Source organism: Dermochelys coriacea, chromosome 1, assembly GCF_009764565.3.
Source record: "Dermochelys coriacea isolate rDerCor1 chromosome 1, rDerCor1.pri.v4, whole genome shotgun sequence".
NCBI classification, from domain to species: Eukaryota; Metazoa; Chordata; order Testudines; family Dermochelyidae; genus Dermochelys; species Dermochelys coriacea.
This window is the reverse complement of record NC_050068.2, coordinates 230,906,843-230,925,106: the sequence shown is the minus strand read 5'-3', so window position 1 is coordinate 230,925,106 and position 18,264 is coordinate 230,906,843. Positions and strand designations below refer to the sequence as shown.

At 41.8% G+C, this 18,264-nt stretch overlaps 1 protein-coding gene across 12 annotated transcripts in view; it reads left to right on the top strand.

Moving 5' to 3' along the window:
• Positions 1–18,264, top strand: part of PPFIBP1 (PPFIA binding protein 1) — a 178,193-nt gene that overhangs the window by 61,715 nt on the left and 98,214 nt on the right. Inside the window, exon 3 of one of the 12 annotated variants that reach the window (XM_038410025.2) lies at positions 679–759. The exons of the other annotated variants lie outside the window; for them this stretch is intronic. The gene's annotated coding sequence lies outside the window, so the exon portion shown is untranslated. The remainder of the gene's footprint in view (positions 1–678; positions 760–18,264) is intronic. 12 annotated transcript variants of the gene reach the window in all.

The following is an 18,264-nucleotide window of genomic DNA, read 5'->3' as shown; positions in this document are numbered from 1 at the left end:
GTTGAGGATGGATTCTCCTAAACAAAATAAGTCAATGCAGTTATTTAATTATTATTACCACACTGTTCATTTAGTAGTATTCATTGCATTCACTGACACACTCAGTACTACTTTAAAGGTAAAAAATTGTAAAAGGAAGATCTGCCTATTTCAGCTATTTATTTCTTGTCACAACTGCATCTAAAATGATAGTACCATAGAGCAACAACTATATTTTTTTGCTCAAACATGAGAATTCAAGAATAGTCCAGAAGGAAGATAGGCAGTCCGTAAGAAAGAAGTATGAAATAAAAAAAGTTTACCAACCTGAAGATCCTGCATGTTCAGACGTGATCCTTTCATCATCTTCAACAAGGCTTCCTTCTGAGAAGGAACACTTCTCATGATGTTGTTTCATTCAGGCATCCAGGCCTTGCATTTCTTTGTGGCCCTGTTTGCATTTTGCATGCATGCCTGTCTTACCCACAGGTAGAGGAACTTCATTAAAATATTCCCAAACTGGGTCTCTTTACGGCCTGCTGCCATTATAGGTTTTCCCTTCTAGTTAGAGAATGGCATGGTAGATCTCAAATCAATGAAGGCTACACTCAAAGACCTCAAGACTTCTGTAATATGCTGCTCAAACGGTTTCACTTTCGTTTCTAATACCTGTTGCTCCCTTCTCACATTTATCTCCAGCCTTCTTCTCCGTGTCCGGATCTATTCGGCCCCCAACAATCTTCATTGAACTTTTTGAAATTTTGCACCTTTTAGAGAGAGGTAAGGGATTGACTCTGTGTATGCAAATTTGCAGAGGGACAATAGGGTTGAGGTCTGTTATTTCTCACATCTGTATATTTATTTATTTTAAACATTTTTGCTGTTAACACAGGTCGTCTCTGGGGATATGAATCGACAGTTTGAAAACTGCAAAACTAAGCATCTCTGATGGTTTCTTCTAGACTTAGAACTGAGTCCCATTGAATAGATGGAAAGATTGACCTAAATCTATACAGAACCCCATAAGATGGGGTCCCTAATCTATGAATTATTGGAACTCCATTTACAAAACTTTTCTTAAACATTACATGAATATATTGTCTCATACTCTAGAATTAGAATGTATAATCCCTATTCCATGATGAGATATCTTTGAGCTATAATGTATCTTAATTAAAACTATCTTTAGATAGGTTTTTTCCTCCAAAAAGCATTTTATCAAAAGAATCTGATTTTAAATAAGTGTTTGGGTATTTTTAGAAAAATCATTGATTTTTATCCACCCTGTATAGTGTTGTTTTGTTGTTTTGATTGGCTGACATTTCTGCATGTGTTTGGATGTGTGAGAAGGGGTAGCTCGTGTTTTATTAACCTAAACAAGTGTGTTTGAGTTACTAAAGTGTAGGAGAAATAAATTATTAGGACCTGGTGAACCAGTTGGGAGGGAAACCCCCTCAACCCCCACCTATTCCTTCCTTCCTCCCTCTCCCTACTTTAAACTTTTTCCCATTTGTAAAGCTGAATTCAAAATGAACCTTTTTTGTGGTGTTTGGAAAATGCTCTATTTATTTCCGGATTCCAGCTGAGACTAGAACTAGTAATGCAGGAAATAGGAGCAAGCTTGTTTTAACGAGGTCCCAGCGCAATTGTGCAGACTCCTGAGATTCTTACACACTTCAGCTAAGCATCTCAATATTTCGATATTTATAGAAAATGAACCTGTATTACACACCTTGGGCATAATACAGCTGTCAGAGAAATCTGTAAAAAGAAAAGGAGTCCCACCATCAACCTCAGCCTGGACCAGTCCACACAAGAGATCCACTTCCTGGACACTACGGTGCTAATAAGCGATCGTCACATAAACACCACCCTATATCGGAAACTTACTGACCGCTATTCCTACCTACATGCCTCTAGCTTTCATCCAGATCATACCACTCGATCCATTGTCTACAGCCAAGCGCTACGATATAACCGCATTTGCTCCAACCCCTCAGACAGAGACAAACACCTACAAGATCTCTATCATGCATTCCTACAACTACAATACCCACCTGCTGAAGTGAAGAAACAGATTGACAGAGCCAGAAGAGTACCCAGAAGTCACCTACTACAGGACAGGCCCAACAAAGGAAACAACAGAACGCCACTAGCCATCACCTTCAGCCCCAACTAAAACCTCTCCAACGCATCATCAAGGATCTACAATCTATCCTGAAGGACGAGCCATCACTCTCACAGATCTTGGGAGACAGACCAGTCCTTGCTTACAGACAGCCCCCAATCTGAAGCAAATACTCACCAGCAACCACACACCACACAACAGAACCACTAACCCAGGAACCTATCCTTGCAACAAAGCCCGTTGCCAACTCTGTCCACATATCTATTCAGGGGATACCATCATAGGACCTAATCACATCAGCCACGCTATCAGAGGCTCGTTCACCTGCGCATCTACCAATGTGATATATGCCATCATGTGCCAGCAATGTCCCTCTGCCATGTACATTGGCCAAACTGGACAGTCTCTACGTAAAAGAATGAATGGACACAAATCAGACGTCAAGAACTATAACATTCAAAAACCAGTTGGAGAACACTTCAATCTCTCTGGTCACTCGATCACAGACCTAAGAGTGGCTATCCTTCAACAAAAAAAAGCTTCAAAAACAGACTCCGAGAGACTGCTGAATTGGAATTAATTTGCAAACTGGATACAATTAACTTAGGCTTGAATAGAGACTGGGAATGGATGAGTCATTACACAAAGTAAAACTATTTCCCCATGGTATTTCTCCCCCCCACCCCACCCCCCACTGTTCCTCTGATATTCTTGTTAACTGCTGGAATTAGCCTACCTTGCTTGTCACCATGAAAGGTTTTCCTCCTTTTCCCCCCCCTGCTGCTGGTGATGGCTTATCTTAAGTGATCACTCTCCTTACAGTGTGTATGATAAACCCATTGTTTCATGTTCTCTGTGTGTGTGTATATAAATCTCTCCTCTGTTTTTTCCACCAAATGCATCCGATGAAGTGAGCTGTAGCTCACGAAAGCTTACGCTCTAATAAATTTGTTAGTCTCTAGGGTGCCACAAGTACTCCTTTTCTTTTTGCGAATACAGACTAACACGGCTGCTACTCTTAAAAAAAAAAAAAAAAAAAAAAATCTGTGGGATTTTTTTTTTCACTTTTTCCCAACTTCAGTGGAAGTTGTTGGATCAGGCCCCTTTTGAGATTCTCATTAGTAGAACCAATTTTATAAATCAGTGACTTTGGCTAGTGATTAGCAGGGCATGCGCTGGATTTATTGTTACCTAATTATTTTACGGTGCCCAAAAGTAGAGTAAGCATTTTACAGAACAGGTAATTCACTTAATAGAATCATTGAATTAAGAAGCCCCTGATAGAATAGACATGTAAATCGCACTAATAATCTCCAACTACTAGTTATGCTAAAATGTTAGTTGTGCTAAAAATGATTTCACTGGAGCAAAGGAGACAAGTTTTATTTTGGCTGCTTCACAAAGGTTAAGGAAGATAATTGGAGAGCTGAATAATGTGAGAGCCAGATAACTCTGTTGGGAAAGGATATTTCCTCTGCTTGGTGAAAAGGGGCTATGGCAGAGGAGTGGAAATTGCACTGGGAATATCTTCATCTTGTTTTAAAAATTCTCAGTGGTGCTTCCCAAAAGGTTCTCAAAGTGGCTTGCGCTGCTTACGCCTGGCCCACACTGCTGCACTGGATGATCTTTTTTTGATGAAGGTCTTGCATCACTAACCCAGCCTTTTTGTGGGCATGCTCCATTTACTGTGCTGTTAAAGATGAAAGTTCGGGGGAGGGCTGTTTTCAGCTGTCAGCTCTAACTGGAAATATAAAACCCTACCCATCCATTTTTGGGTTGAAGACTCAACTGCTAGGGCATATCCGGTTGTCCATTCCACACGAAGTTGTGAGGAGTAATGGGAGCTTTTAATTTCTGAGACTTTTATTTCAGGCAGGAAATATTGTCTTCTCTTAGAGGGGCTCCACTTCCAGCTGTGTTGGACAAAGTTTTTGCTTCCTCTTTTTAAGAGAACACTATAAAGAGAATGTGTGTTAATTTTCAACTTTCCATTGTTTGTAACAGTGTATTATTTTATCCCCACATCTTGTGTGTGCATGCACACACACAGGCGTGTTGGGAAGTGGGGGAGCAGGAACTGAGAGAAGCTCTCCCATGCATGTCCATGGTATCTACACAGGCATATCTGAGGGGCAAATTTGCCCCTTAGTCTTGTTTGGCCAGCACTGATTTCCCCTCTATTTTGTTTCTCTCTGCCATTTTGAATGGAGTTGAAAGTATTATGGCTGTTTTGTTAACTCCTATTACATTCTTCAACTTACTAGTGCCTTGTTACTCTGTGCCTTTGTTCATGTACCTGAATCACTGACAAATGGCAATACGGCTCTGAGGATTGACATGTGGACTTCCTGAGTCTGAAATCTTCTCCCCACTGAACTTAAGAATTTTTGGTTCTGCGTATGAACTGCTCATCCTTAGCCAAATGTAGCTTCAGCGTCAGCAGAAGAGCATATAATAGTTGTATAAGAGTCTACAAACTAATGGTTAATGTATGTGTATTTAAAATTTCTGTGCAGTGCTGTGTTTGTGTATCTTATGTGTATATTTTAACATACATAAATAAGCCATTGGCTTTATTATGGATGGTGCCGGTAGCTCCACCTATAGTTATGGTTGCATGACATGTCCCATTATTAGACCTTGGTTTAATTGCTTATAACTTTTGCCAAACTTGAACCATCCAGTAAGAAAATTTCAAAAAAAAAAATTCAGCCTGAGTCAGACACCCAGCATGGAAAGTTTTTAGCAAAAACGTTTCAGGTGTTTCCGAGGACGAGTTTAAGGTAGAATATGTTGCCCATGTTAATTAGCTGTAAGAAATATTTTGAAAAGCACTAATGCCTCCAGGCTCTGGAGCAGGGACTTGAACTTAGGCAGGGGCTGTCTTGCTGTGAGGGAGGAGCCTTTTTACTTTCACTGTGAAAATTCACCCACATTTGGCCACGTTACAAGCCTGTGAAAAATTGTAGTTTGCAAATCTCGGCAAGGACCTGTTAGTTTGGCTGCTAAACTCTCTGATGCTTCTGTCTGTTCTGCATGCTTTAGCCCCATGTGCCAACCAAACTGTGCTTTTGCTGTCCCCACAAAGCAACCCAGAAGCTCCATCCTGGGGCTGGAGGGGTTAACAGGATCTTCCCTGCAATTGCCACTCTTGGCTGCTGTGGTGCCAGGCACCTGAACTGAGAGCAGGGAGATGCTATCCTGTACTGTTAATATTCCATCTGCTGGTGGTGCCCAGGCACCAAGGAGAAGGGGGAAGCAGCCTGACATAGCATGGGAATTATATGGGTAGATGGAGGGGGGACTGTAGCTAGTGGCAGGAAGCAGTAGGAGACGGGCCGATGGGTTAGGCAGCTATAGGAAAGGTGGATGGGAGCTGAGGATATGGGGGGCTGGGAATGGATAGGAGCAGTGAGAGGGGAAGGTGATCCGGAGGGGTATATTGGCTCAGATGGGGAGGCGGATAGGACCAGAGGGGTGAGGGTCGGGAGATGGAGGGCAGGGGACAGAAACAAATTTGAGGGGAACATGGTAAGAAGGGTCTATAACCACCAAAGCATATGTCCCTCCAGAACCTGAAATCAAACTCAAGAGTCCTGAGCATTTTACTCTGATGTCGGCAAGTATCTGTAAATCCTACGGACAGCCATCCCTCTCTAGTCCACGTTATCAGCCTACTGCTGCCACCAGGTACTCCGTTAGCTTAGGTCAGTGGGGTTCACGAAATATTACAGGGGGTTCTTTGGAAAAAATTCCCTAATGGTGGGCAGAGCTGTCCCCAGGGACCCTGGGCCAGCAGCCCCGGAGCTCCTGGACTTCCAAGAGCTAAGCAGATCAAAGCAAACGCATCGATCGCACTGAGGAGATTTAAACTTCAAGACTGCTTTTATGAAATAGAAAGGGGGGTGGTGGATATTTTTTGCTGTTTTTTAAAATTAAATAGGCACTAGTGTTTTAAAATTTATTATGAAGAACAAGTTTAAGCTTTGTTGTAATGTGAGTTGTTTGCCTGGACTGCTCAAGATCTGAATGCTTGTGTAGGAGGAACTCTTTGAGTTGGCTTCTTAAATGCATCCGATGAAGTGAGCTGTAGCTCACGAAAGCTTATGCTCTAATAAATTTGTTAGTCTCCAAGGTGCCACAAGTACTCCTTTTCTTTTTGCGAATACAGACTAACACGGCTGCTACTCTGAAACCCTTCTTAAATACGTTCATGCTGTTTCACATCTGATACTCCTTGATGAAACACAGGAGCCAGAGGCACCAGTATGGGGGGGGCAATGAGAGTCGCGTGCCACCCCTGCATCTGTGTGCCCCCCCACGGGTCACTCCCCTTTTTCCATGGCCCCCCCACTTTTCTGGCAGTGCCCTCCCAGGCTGCATGGGGGCTTTGCACCCCTGCACCCCTTTTTTCTACTGGCACTTCTGATAGGAGCCTTGTCTTATAACAGGCTTAATCAAAAGTGATACAAGCTACAAAAGTGAGATCTTGGAAGAGTTTTGCCATTTTCATAATGTAATAAAAATACTGAAATAATAATAAATAGTGTGTAATAAGCATGTCATAAAAACAAATTTTATATTTCCAAGATCGCTACTTTTTATAATTTATGCTGAGGTAAGGGAGAAAATCCCTGGAAATATTCATTTTTAGGAGGGGGTTCACGAGACTTGACATTTTAGTGAAAGGGGTTTGCAGGTGCTTAAAGTTTGGGAACCACTGGCTTAGGTGGTAGAGGCCTGTTCTGTGGATTTAATGGCCCAAACCCTGTTGACGATCCAAGTTGTGGGTCGGTATGGTTCCGAATGATGGAAATTTGATTTGTTTGTTTGTTCCAGTTCGTATGGTTTTATAAGATATAATTTTATAATTTTAGAATACAAATATTTAAAATAACATTAAGGTTCCAAACTACAGCATTCAAAGTTAGGAAATCCCAGCCTCAAGCTCTTTTTTACCTTAATTCAGCTCGTGTGTGTGTGTGTGCATGTTATGATAGTCTTTCATTCATATTGCATTCATCATCTCCCAAAATATTAATTTAAAAACGTCATCAGTAGAAGAATTAAAGTGAATGTAAAAACTCCCCATGTGTGTTATGTTGTTGAAGGATTAGAAGTATGACTGTGAGTATCAAATTGGACGTGCAAAACTCAGAGGTAGGAATGGGTCTTTTTGTGCAAGAAATCACATCGTCAGCTAGCATTAGACAAACATTTGTAAAATAACTTGCATAGCACATCCATCCAGACGGATCCCAACTTGCTTTACAAGCTGCATACCGTACATATACATGTATCCCTGGAGTGGAAGGTGCCAACCAACGAGCGCAGAATAATACTGGATAACAATGTGTTCGGGACACTTGTTTTTGCCAGCATCACCAAAGCAAGCTCTTGCTCTTTTTGGAAAGGGTCATGGGATCTGTCAAGATCTCCAGAGAACAGCAGATAGGATCTCAGCTTTTTATGACCTTGTCAGTAAGATTTCCACACAGCAAACTGCATGCTTCTCAATGCTATGTATGTCAAGAGGATGAAAGGATGAGTTGATTCTGCCAAGATTTGCTGGATTGAGTTGATTCCACCAGTGATTCCTAGGAACCGAAGCGTTTCCAGTCTGATGATTAAGCCAATAAGCCTTCCCTCTGACTTTAATCAGACAGCTGATTAAGTTTTAGGAATTTGAAAAATGTCAAGATTTAGACGATAAGATGTAAATGGTGGTAATGCTTTAAATAGCAATACAAATTCTCTTTAAAACGTACTTGTGGAATGGAAATTCAGAACAGGAACCCCTGTGGACTGACACTCTTCTTGCTGTAGAGTCTGTTTTTTTCCTAAGCATGACAGGATTGAGGTAGTTCTGTCATGTGAACATAAAGCAATAATATTGGTTAGGATTGGAGACTGGTCCAAACAGGAATCCTGGGTCTGAACCTCTTAAATTTCCCAAGTTCCTTGTGGGTGTGGTGCAGCAATTCAGATCTGGGTTGTATCTAAAATTAAACTTTGTGGCTAAGGCTTCTCTCAACTTTTTAAAACTATGTACTCACTTATGGGATATATGTACTCAAGAGATGTTTAAAAATAGGAACAGATTTGTTCAAAAGTTCATCTCTCAAAGTTTAAGAACCTCCTGAAGTCATTCATTCAGCATTTGGAGGTTAGCCAGTATCATGCAAACTGTGTCCAAGCATTTTCAGGAACACAGCACATTTCAAAATCATGGTATTAAGATAATTGGCTTTGAGCCAAAGGGAGGGGAACTTTAATTGGCTATGTGCTATCCATCAGAAATACCTCTAGCACTTTTTTCATCCAATATATAAATGTCATGGTTTACGTCCACAGGGTCTAGTATCAAATTTTTAGCAGTACTAGTACATTTTCTCTCCAACAGAATAAATGCCATATATAGTTATAAGCACCATTTTTCATTTAGACACCAAGAATAGCATGCACAAAAATGTTGTTACCACATGGAAGTAGTAAGGTGAAATAGTTCCATTTTATTGTCCTATAAATGAAATTAAAATTCTACTGGGTCTCTTGGTGATTGGTAAATCTTTTACCTTAAGACCATACTTTTTGAATTAAACCTACCTAACTGGAACAGTGTAAAAACTGCCATTCTTTCCCCACTCTCCCCCCTGTCGCTTTTTTTTTTTTTGAGGGGAGTTGGAATATAGGGTCTGATTCTCCACTGCTTTGTACCTTGCGCCACCATTTATACCCATGCAAAGGGTGTGTAAAATGCATCGCATTCACTTTGCAACAGCTATCCAAAGGTACAAGGTGATGAAAAGTCAGGCCTCTGTAAACTAGAGCTCCATTTATCTGAATAGACTGAGGGACAGGGAGTTTATTCTGTTAAATGTGGAACTTTTTATTGCAAATTATATGCATGTCTTGTCAGGCTGTTGAACCCAGTATTAGATAACGGGGATTTTAGAATAAGTGTGTTCAATTACATGAGATTCTAATATACATTTGGATTTTATTCTGTTTAAAGGTAGTGATGTATGTTTCTACTTTTGAGTTACTGAACTACTGTTTCTGGGAAATTGACTTGCTAGACATCTGCATTATTTGAATAGGATGTTAAAGTAGCTTTAATCTGCTGTCTTTAAATCGTCTTGTTTCTGTGGGATCACAGTGAGTTGCATATTAAAACAAGATATGGAATTTTTGGGGAGAAGCATTTTTCACTGTGGAAGGCAAAAATAAGAGGAAGGGTTGCTGCAGATTCTACAAACCCCAATAGCTACTGAATAGCTTATATGTTAAGTTTTGAAAATACCTTCCTACTGAATAATCGAGTAAAGAAATCAGCCTACAGGGGTGACCAAGTGGCTGGAATTTCCATCTAGCAATGATGCCAGGCACATTTGCCTCTCCCACATCCTTAACTGCTGATTATTTAAGCAATATTGGACATAACACAGGACACCATTGTGGGGATTCATGGCTGGTTGGCCAGTTTTGGCATGGGCCATTAACGATTTACTGGAATTAATTAGTCCTTTAGCTCTATGCTGGTGAATTGGTTCTGTACTCATTCAGAGGTAAGAGTGCCACCTGCCAGATCACCATCAGGTCCTGGGGCAGGATAGGGAAGTCTCTTAGCTACGTACTGACCGAGGACAACCCAGCTCACTTTGAGATTCTGTATCATGGGGCAGTAAGGCACCAGACATAATGTTTTTCTACAAGATATGCTCCAGCTGAAACACAAGTTACTGGATTTGATGCAGGGTGAGCGCCTATCACATGTGCTATGCAGGAGATGATGTTCCCTCTGGCCTCAGAATCGATAAATGATGAATTTCCATAGAAATATCTTACACCAGAGAGGTTGAGGGTATTTAACCAAAGGCTAAACCCTCCTCTTCTCCCTCGCCCCAGCCCCCGGTTATTTCTGTATCCAAGAGAAGTGATCTGTATCCCAGATGAGTATGTTAAATTTTACCTATAGTGGTTTTGGGGCAACACCTGGCTAAACAAAGGGCTTGTCTTCACTGCAGAGTTAACTCGAACTGTAAGTGGAACATTGCTCCCAACTTGAGTCCCATCCATTCAGAAATGCTTAATTTCCTAAGCAAAATGGGAGAGAAGGGAATCAATCAAAAGTGAAACAGAAGGTAGGGGGCAAAAGGAAGGGTGAGGGAAAGGTTATTTTAAAATATTATGCAATGGAGTGTTCAGATTACTATTGTTGCCTTCTGTGAGGAGCTGCATACGGTGAACTACAAGCTTAGACCGGCAATAGGGGATTTCACCATCTCCTTAAGAAGGACATTGTAACCCTGTGCAAAAAGAGAGGGTTGCACATTGGAAAGTTCGCCAAAGCACAGTTAATAGTGCAGCTGGAGGAGGATGACTGCTCTAAGGAACAGATTCCTGACCCCAGTGGGGATATACCAAGATCTGGGAGCAGCTGGAGTGGGAGCCAGGCATTCCCAAGACTCCTGTCCCCGACCAGACGGAGGTCTTCATGATCGGGTTCCCCATCGGGGGATCAGAGACAGACTGGATTGGAGCTGAGTCCGAGAGAGCAAGAGGACTGTGAGAGACAGCGAGAGTCCAAGAGATTACTGACTCATCCAGAGGAAGGCTGCCTTTGGCTCTCTGATCAAGACAGTTCTGTTGGTATATCTGTGTAAATGACCTGAATGTCAACCTATCTGTCTGCATTGGTTTTAAGTGGTACCGGGTATCACCGTGGTATGTAACTGAACACAAACTGACCAAAGGTGAGGTGCAGGGGGTCTTTCCCCATCCAGTCATTTTGGGTCAGAGAAGGATAACTGTATATGTAGAAACAACGAGGAGTCCTTGTGGCACCTTGGAGACCAACAAATGTATTTGGGCACAAGCTTGCGTGAGCTAACACCCATGTAGAGTATACTCTTGATTTATCCCAATAGTATGGGGGACATGGATTTTATTTGGATAATTGACAGTTTGGATAATTCAGAGGGCAGGAGACATTCAGCAGCAGTGGCCTCCCCCACAGCCAGGGGCTTGTCGACCACCTCCTGGCCAGGGGTCTCTGCGGTGCCCCACCAGGACTGCAGCCTCCCTTCCCACCCTTGCGCCTGCAAGGATCAGGTGTTACTGCCCCTGTGGCAGCACAGGAGCCCTCTCTAGCTCCGCTGTCTCAGTCCCGCTCGCTCACCTCTGCAGGGCTGCAGAGGGCTCCCTGCACTGCCGCAGGAGCCATTCTGCAGCAGGGTGGCCTCCCCCATGGCCCAGGGCTCGTTGTCATTCTCCTCCTCCTCCCAATCTGGGCAGGGGTGTCTCCGCTCTATTATCAGAGCCTGTGCATTATCTGCATTCCTTCCTTGTCTCCCAGTATGAGATACCTGCCCTCTGCAACATCTATCTCATACTGGCAAACAAGGAAAGGATTTGGATTCCAAAGTTTTGGATAAACAGGACTATACTGTATAGGATTCCCGCCCCCACAATAGCACAAAACTGAAGGAAGGCTTTTTGTCAATTTATATTGGAGTGTATGTAATATACCAGTAAGGTAGAATAAGTTGTTATGGGAGGAAAACAGATGGTCCAGTGGCTGGAGTGGTAGGCTGGGACTTAGGAGATCCAGATTAAATTCCCTACTTTGCCTCAGATTTCCTATGTGATCTTGGTCAAGTCACTTAGTCTCTCTGTGCTTAGTTTTCTATCTGTCAAATAGAAAACATTTCTCTGTCTCACAGGGGTTTTGTGAGGATATATACATTAAATATTGTACAGAATTCAGATGCAATGGTAATGGGAGCAAAATAAGTACCTAAGATGGATAGATAAGGTGGGAAACCCATCTTTTTCCTGCACTGTAAAGCACCCTGGGTGTAAGCGACAAATATTAATAAACATGGTGTGTTGGACTCGGAGCTATCCCTTTCAGGCATTTAAGTTTACTTGATTACTTGTCAATGTCTATTAATTTCTACCACCAAAAAGTAGCTCAGTTTAGAGGCTCGCATTATTAAAAAAAATTGTACATAATTTACAATATGGTACAACAGCCATAGCTTACTCCATAATCCAAGCTATGGTGGACCTATATACAGCTGAGAAAATATTTATTATCCATAAATATTCTACAGCTTTGTTGGTGCTCCCGCTGTTTTGCTTGCATAAAATAGAAGCATGTGGAGTAATGTGACTGTCACTGTGCATTTGCAGATGGTATTTTGGAATTAGTAAAACCAAAGTGATGTAAAAGGTCACACAAACTCTGCACAATACAAGCTTGCTGGCCTGCAGCCCTGCTACCTTGTTGTGACCCTGTCAGATCCCGCAAACTAAGTAGCATTAGGCTGGGTCAATACTTGAATGAGACCTGCGAGATGCACTTTTCTGCTGCAGAAGACACAGGATACACCTTTGCAGTGCCCCAGTATGTCTGGGCATCTGTGTCCCTGTCCTGTTTGGTACCTTTTATATTTTTGCACATAAGGCCCCCATGAAACAGCACTACATGCCTACTTATTGTACCAGTTCTTAAATTGAAATCCTAGTTGTACTTGAGATAGTGATACTGTAGTATGTACATTATTGACTGAGCTGACAACTTTTGAACCCTGTAACCAATCGGTTTCCAAAATTTCTGGGAATGTTCTAGGTATCAGTAGCCAAACGACTATTGCTTTTTGGGAAAACTGGAAAGCCAAAAGGAGGAGGATGCATGAAGCCTCTGCTAGCTATTTAGGTCAGCTTATGCAAGCTACAGTGTGCAGTCCCCTTCCCCACAGTTTATAAGGTGCCAATCAACATAATATCTAGACTTGGGTAGAGTGTTCCATCCACACCAAGTACAAATAGAAACTGTTGATGAAAATGGCCTTGGCAATATAATTTTAAAATTTCCCACAATGCAAGTCAAATGTTTCAGCTAGCAATTCAGTATAGAGCTATATTGAACAATGGTGAGGGATGAACTCTAGAGATCAATTTCAGTCTTCAAAATGTGATGCATTGGATAGGGCACTGAACTTGGCTCAGGAGACCTGCATTTTCTTTCCAAATCTGGCTAAATGACTTTGGACAATTAATTTAACCTTCTCTGTGCCTCAGTTTCTCTCTGTAAATAGGGTTAATAATGCTCATCCACCTTAGCAAAGCACTCAGAGAAGTGTGGATGAAGAGTATTGAACAGATATTAACTTAATTTACTAAGATTTGGATCCATTGATAGTGAATTTGACCCTATGGGTATGTTACATTGCAATAAAAAACCTTCAGCACAGTCGTGGCTGACGGGCGTCAGCTGACTTGGACTCATGGGTCTTTGGCTGCAGGGCTATAAAATTGCAGGGTCTCAGAGCCTGGACTCCAGCCTGTCATAAATATAAAGGGAAGGGTAAACACCTTTAAAATCCCTCCTGGCCAGAGGAAAAACCCTTTCATGTGTAAAGGGTTAAGAAGCTAAGATAACCTCGCTGGCACCTGACCAAAATGACCAATGAGGAGACAAGATACTTTCAAAGCTGGAGGGGGGGGAAGAAACAAAGGGTCTCTCTGTCTGTGTGATGCTTTTGCCGGGAACAGAAAAGGAATGGAGTCTTAAAACTTAGTAAGTAATCTAGCTAGATGTGCGTTAGATTCTGTTTTGTTTAAATGGCTGATAAAATAAACTGTGCTGAATGGAATGTATATTCCTGTTTGTGTCTTTTTGTAACGTAAGGTTTTGCCTAGAGGGATTCTCTGTGTTTGAATCTGATTACCCTGTAAGGTATTTACCATCCTGATTTTACAGAGGTGATACTTTTACTTTTTTTCTTCCATTAAAATTCTTCTTTTAAGAACCTGATTGCTTTTTCATTGTTCTTAAGATCCAAGGATTTGGGTCTGTGTTCACCTGTGCAAATTGGTGAGGATTTTTATCAAGCCTTCCCCAGGAAAGGGGGTGTAAGGTTTGAGGAGGATTTTTGGGGGGAAAGACGTTTCCAAGCGGGCTCTTTCCCTGTTCTATATTTGTTAGATGCTTGGTGGTGGCAGCAATAAAGTCCAAGGGCAAAAGATAAAATAGTTTGTACCTTAGGTAAGTTTTAACCTAAGCTGATAAAAATAAGCTTAGGGGGTTTTCATGCAGGTCCTCACATCTGTACCCTAGAATTCAGAGTGGGGAAGGAACCTTGACACAGCCCTAGCCCAAATGTCTGCACTTCAATTTTATAGCCTCAAACCTGAGCCCTGTGAACCAGAGTCAGCTGACTAGGGTTCTGCGACTCAGTGCTGTGGGATTTTATTGCAGTATACACACACCCTAAGTGCCTTCATGCTGTGGAAAAGGGAATACTTGTGTGACAGTTTTTTCTTCCAGCTGGAGCCATGTGGCTACCTTAGGTCCATGTTGGTTATAGGCCTGAAAAATGCTTCTGTTTTAGGAAGAGAATTTTATCTGGCCTCTCTTTCAAGTGCTGAAGTCAACCATTTTAGTGCTGGAGCTTTGTCTTTAATTGCAGCTTTCCTCCCAATATACTGGAGAACTGTGACATTCCCCAGAGTACAATCTGGACTGTTGAATAGCTGTATCCCCTCAATACTCCAACCTGGGGTGCCTTTTACACTACTTCACTATGAGAGCAATCACTCCTGGTCTGCTCACACACAGCCTCTAGCATGTAAATTATTCCCAGCTGTATTATTTGAGTGCTCTAGCCAGCCACTCATGAATTTATATTGCAGAGCAACACCAGCAAATTCTCAGTCCCAGAACTTATTCCCAGAAATGTGCATTTTGTGCTGCCCAGTACCCTCCTGGACTATACAAGGTCATAGAAAGTACACAAACCTTGGTATCTCAAATGGAGTTTCCCAAACACTTTAATCCAAACACACACTGGTTTATATAAAACAAGTTTATTAACTACAGAAAGATAGATGTTAAGTGATGACAAGAACGGTAATGAGGCATAAAAGTCAGAACTGGTTACAAAGAAATAAAAGGCAAAACGCAAACTAATATCTAACTTAACAAACTAAGTGAATTTAAAGCAAAATGTCTCTCACCACATGCTCTTGCAGTCTTAATGATTGAATGCCTTTCAACCAGGTCCCCTCCCCCAGTCCAATCCTCCTTTCCTTGTCCTTCAGGCTTTGTGGATGTTGTATGTTTTGTGTCCTCTGTTCTCACTTCTTATAGTTATTTTCCTCTTTGAAAATTATCTGGAGCTGAAGTTCAGGAGACAGTCTGTTTGCATGGGAACCTCCAGCTGTTCCATTGCCAACATGTAAATTTCTCACTCACACCCTTCTGCCTGCCAAAGAATGGTGGCTTAACCACATGGTATTCTATTTGCTTATGCTGACACCTGGTTGAGGTGTTGGCTAAACTTTTGTCTCTGGGGAACTGGCTTGATGCTGTTTCCACAGGCTTGGAAACATGTTTTATACATTAGAATTTTATAACTTTACGTACAATGCTGCTATGTACATTTTACCAGGACAATAATGTTCAGTGGATTATGAGTTTTCAAGTGATACCTCTAGGGATGTAAATAACACTTTTAAAAAAATATTAAAATTTTACCAGCTAAACATTTAACCTTTAGGCTCTGCTGCTGCCCCATGCACCGGGATTCCAGTAGCTGGGACCCGTGGTGGAGTTTAAATGTTAACCGGAATACCTCACCAATAAGACTGATGCTTAGCGATTAATGGTTAGCTGGTTAATATATTTTACATACCTAGATACTTTGCAAGGCATACTTTGTACAAAATTTATCATAGTCTTGTAAAAACAGTAAACCTAAGGGTACAGACTGTCACAAGACTATACAGTATTAAGTGTCCTTTCCCAAGGTGTCCATGCAAAGGATGCTTTAGCATCTCGGGCTAGGAGTGAGCATAGGTAGTCACTTCTAGTTCATTAGTTGTTAACGAGCAAGGCCTTCTCTACTTGTCAGACCAGGTTAGTGCAGTTGCCTGGAAATAGCTTGTAACTGCACGTGCTACTCTGTTGCATTCACCACAATGTGTAACAGAATGCAAATGATGCCCTAACTCATCTGTCCTTTCCCCACACAGTGACATCCCATTCTCTCCTTGGTGACTTTTGCTTTCTCCTGCTGGCTCCTCTTGCAACTCCCAGCATGTGCAGCCCTCAAGGCCAGCTTCACCACAGGCCACCTCAGGAGCAGGGAGCAAACCTAAGTCTTGAAAGCTTCCAGAGAGCCACCAACCACTTCCTCACTCCAATGAGGTTGCTGCCTGCACCTGCAAGAATCTGTTGCAATGCGGATGGCTATTTGGCAACTTTCCCTGCTCCATGTTTCCTGTGCTCGGTTCCCTTTGCAGGCTAATGAAGGGGTAGAGGCAGCTCTGACAGCCCCCATTCTCCCTGGCAGCAGCAGTGTTGACAGTCTGGACAGCCAAGTCTGCCAGGATAAGAACTACCATGGGTGCTGGAACTGGGGATGCTGCCGCACCCCCTGGCTTGAAGGGGTTTCCATTCGATACAGGGTTTACAGTTTGGTTCAATGGCTCTCAGCACTTCCACCCACAAATTGTTCCAGCATCCCTGAGAACTACACCAGGGATGTAAATGAGTCTGGAAGGCAGTGGAAGGAGAATGCCAAAGCATCACCAGGAAATACATTGCACCAAGATTGTTCCTATTACAAACTGAAAATGGTAGCCAATGTAGGGATAAGAATATTTTTGTGACTAATGCAATTCTAGTTGGTTTATACAGGACATTTCTGCTGAATTAATTTCCTCTATACTATCCAGCTAATTTGCTTGAGTCATCTCTCAGCATTCTAGTCAACATGTTTTAGCAAAGGCTTTCTTTCCAGCTAAGAAAATGGACTGTCTTCTGCTGGGCCATGACCCTATGTGCTGTTCCACCCTCATAAGCCCTTCTGGAGAAAACTTATAGTGGCACTAGTGTTGCAGCTGCTCACATCCATACCTTGCCTTTCGGAAAGAATGTTGCAGTGACACGGAGCTTTTTGCTGAGAGAGTGAATTAAAGAGTCAGCAAGTAGTAAAAATAACACTCCTTACTTGTGTAGCACCTTTCACCTAGGATTTGCAAGAAATGCAAAGAATCTCATAGTACACCTGTGGTGGTGGGAGGTATTTATCTTCCTGGTACCAATGGCAAAGCTAGAACATGAAGTAGTAAGCAGCTTGCCCACGGTCACTTCTTGGGTGTGTGGCAGAACTGGGCATATAGTCCAGCAGTCCTGACTTGCATCTCCCTGATTTTTTCAATGCGTATGGTGTGAGGGTAGATCGCTGGGGAAATGCCCTTTCCATTCATCCCTTTAAACCAGAATAGAATCTTTCTCACACTGAATGGAAGTGTGACTCAGCAGATAGGGCATTGGACTACAACTCAGGATACCTAGGTTCTGGTCCTAGCTCAGTCACTGGCCTGCTGAGTAAACAGGGACAACCAATGTGTGCTCTAAGAGAAAGGTATTCTTATTATCTTTTGAGACTTCAAAAGGGCAGGTTCTCTCAAGTGCTGTAACACTAGTACTTATGTGGGAAGAGTCATTATTGCAGTATAGTAAGCGTTTAAAATTCACAGTTCAATAAGCAGGTTTCCTTAAATCTTAATTTTATTTGAATTGTATTAAAGCAGGTTTTGCACAAGCCTAAAAATGAACAGAATTATGTCTGAAATGCTGCAGAATCTCACACTGTTTCAGTGATAACTGATCCCTACATTTAGAAAATGTTGTATATTTAAGTAGTTCAGTCTTGCCAATTTATTTTTCTAGTTTTTCTCTTTAGAATGCAATAATTGAATGCAAGCAAAAGATGTTTAATCCTGCTGCTTTCTTCCAAAGTTTTTAACCAGTTGATGCTGCTGATTCAGATTTTGTAATCTCTGCAAAATACTGGACATAATATGCTGCTTGTTTCTTACAGCACCATACTTTCTTTCTAAAGCAAATTTAGAGAATTATTTTTAAACCCCACCAACTAGATGCACAAAGACGAATGTCAAGAATGCTAACTCGTACTTTCTCTGAAAGCTACTTAAGATTATCTAATTTAAAAAAGGGAAATTTTGTCTGCAAGTCAAATAATGTAACTGAGATGATATTCCATTAAAATACTGTATGAAGACAATGTACTTTTGATTTATGAAACTTTTGCAAGAAACAAATTTGCTAATTGGAACCC